Source organism: Boleophthalmus pectinirostris, unplaced genomic scaffold, assembly GCF_026225935.1.
Source record: "Boleophthalmus pectinirostris isolate CB_2022bp ecotype Guang Dong unplaced genomic scaffold, ASM2622593v1 HiC_scaffold_22, whole genome shotgun sequence".
NCBI lineage: Eukaryota > Metazoa > Chordata > Actinopteri > Gobiiformes > Gobiidae > Boleophthalmus > Boleophthalmus pectinirostris.
Genome location: NW_026571190.1, coordinates 13,011,081 through 13,014,136, shown reverse-complemented (window position 1 = coordinate 13,014,136; position 3,056 = coordinate 13,011,081).

Sequence of the window (3,056 nt, the reverse complement as noted above, 5' to 3'; positions counted from 1 at the left end):
GGAACAAATCTGACGCATCAATGGCCGCTGAGCTCGCTACTCGCATCCGCCGTGGTCCCACCTACCTGCGCAAAAATTGCAGCTGATTGGACAGTTGTTGAGAAATAGAGACCTGCGATTGGTTGACTGGTGTGTCTTTCAGGATTATGGGCAGAGTTGTTGGCCGGAAGATGAAAGGATTCCTACATCTCCATCCTTGATAGGACTCAGATCTGCATCCAATACTTGATGCACTCAGTTTAGGAAAATTAACCAAAGATAGATTTCGGAATAGGCAGTCAACTTCTTTACACTACAATTGAAAGTAATGAAATAAAGAAGTAAAATAGTAAAAAAAAAACTAACAAACAAACAAAAAAACATTAAAAGTTGTAAACTGTATAGCTTGTATAGCTTGTATACAGTTTGGCATATACATACACTCCTGTCAGAAATTAGTTTGTAAATGATTCAATAAATTATGAACCTACTGTGTTATAGCCCGAATGATTATAAATATTCTAATATAAATAGGCCTAAATATTTCTGTTGCTCTGTCTGGTTCAAGTTCCAGGTAAATGGGCCAAACAAAATCCATAATGTTATGTATTTGAACAATACACATAAAGACACATGGACATTGTTGCAAGCAATACTATTATAAATTTGTAAAGAAATAATAAGCAGGCCTATGTATTAGACATAGACAAATTGGTGACAATACAGCGAGTTTTAAATCGCACCACCCCTTTACCCCTACTTTCTAAAAAAAATATAGCTGTTGAAAACCAAAATATACAGATGATTTTATAGTTGCAGATTTGACTGTAGACCAAAGTGCTCCTGGTACGTTGTCTGTAAGCGCTTCTCAGGCCTGAAGCTCATAGACACTGCTCTGAGAGTTTGTACATCAAAACTGGACTTGTAGGTTTGGTTTGAAAGTTCATTTGCAGCCACAAAAAACAGCAGAGGTCTTCCACTCCGGACTTCATGACTGAAAAAACAAATAACATAATAATTAAAGCCCAATGGTTAGGATTTCCACCAAAAAAATAGACAGGTGTATTTAGTAACCTTGAAAAGCATGCCTGCTTGCTTGTCTCCATGGAGCTGTCTATCAAATGATCTAACTCTGTTTTTTACTTTGGTTGAGTTTGTCAGTAAGAATAATGAAAACTGCTATGGTTGTTGGGAAGTTATGCTCTGTTATAGCATTTGACATAAATTATCTTTTCATAGAGCATATTTTGAAAATGTTTATTGTGCAAATAAGGGGAGAAACATTTTGCACTCGAAAACACTTCCTTACCTACGATCCCCTTGTTGAGCAGGGTGCACTCTTCCTAACTGTCCTGGATACAGCCCATGTGTGTCTCTGCCCTGTCGAGACGCTCTATAAGATATCATGTACAAAATAGTTACTTGAGTCAGTGGTCGTTGTACCATAGTTTTCATACCATTCTAGAGATAGACTGATATATTGGTTAGCTGATATTTGCCCATTTAATGTATCATCTATCAGCCTTAAATATGAAGCAGAGGTTATATAGGGTATAGGATATTTTGTTTGGCCCAAACATATACCTAAATATGCATAAATAATATATGCATAAAGCTTTATTTGAGCACCTTATTTCAAAGAGGATACTGCAAAAATGTAAGTACACGTGTCTCATATGTAGTTTGTAGTAACAAAAGGTTGTGGATGAGTTTGTACTAATTTCAGGTTAGATCATTTGGAGGAAATGACCAAAATCAGGCCTACATACCGTGTCTGCCAAAAATATTGGCCATTGTATTTTGGATACTACACAATCAGTATTGCATCGGCCAAAAAACAAAACAAACCAAAAAAAACCAACATAGCTGTCAATCTCTACCAAATACCAACTAAGAGAATAATATTTGGCTTTCTGAATACCACCAGATCCAGACCCAGACTATATTAGGTCAAAATTAGGGTTGAACCAGGTCAACAAAGAGACCAAACAATAGATAATGATAAACCCAAGAGAGGACAAAAATAATATGTGTCAGGTAACAAATACACAAACTGCAGAGGTACCACCAGAAGTATGCACACACACATACCACAGTTTCAGAAACACTGCTCTAAGTAACTGTAAGATAAACAACAATGATGATAAAATTCTTTGGATACCAAAAGTAATAACTTGATTTCGTAGCTTTTTTCTGTTTGATTTGACCTGTTTTGTCGGTCGAGGTGCTCACAATGCAGAAATTCTTTGAACTCATGAAGTCGAAGAGCAACCCCTGATCCCGCCATCACTGTCTGCAACACAATAAAATACTAAATGTGTGACTCATTTTGCCTCCAGATTTGAATCAACTATATGTGCTTCAGCTTGGTCCACATATTATGCCTTATCTTCATATATTTTTGATCAATTCTGGGTTTGTTTTAGGTTAGTGCTGCTTACCTGTTGCCGGCCAGGTGCTTGAATCCAGGACACAGTAATCGGACACTGTGGTCATTGGAGCCTTGAAAGTGGACACTGCTCTTGTCTCCTGGGGTCCAAAGCAAAATAATGTGTCAGAAGAAGACAGAGACAAACTAAATACATTGAAGGTGATGATAGTAGACTGGATCATTTAAGATACAGTTTCAGACTAAGCTGCCATGTTATGTATATATTATATACAACTCTCCATTAATTAAAGTTTGAGATTGATTAAAAAAAAGTCTATATATTTTAGGAGCTTTGGGAGTTCTGGTAATTTTTTTTTGGCTAACATTTTCACTGATTGATTGGCTAGATTGTAAAAAATAAATATGTGATTTAATTAATAAAATTGTATTGTTTTCAAAGAGAACACAGCTTCTATAGTTTGCTCCTCATCGTGGGAATCAGGGCCAATTGAGTCGAGAGCCGAAGGACCGAGAAATTGTTCCACAGACAAATTTGGGCTCCAATTTTGAATTCCCTGCCTTGACCCTAAATTCTGTGTTTCAAATATTTTTTTACATAATATGGTATTTTTGGTTAAATGCAAACGTGATTGAGATTATCTCGAGAAGTCTCACATATAACATTAGGCGCTTTATTTTGCACAAT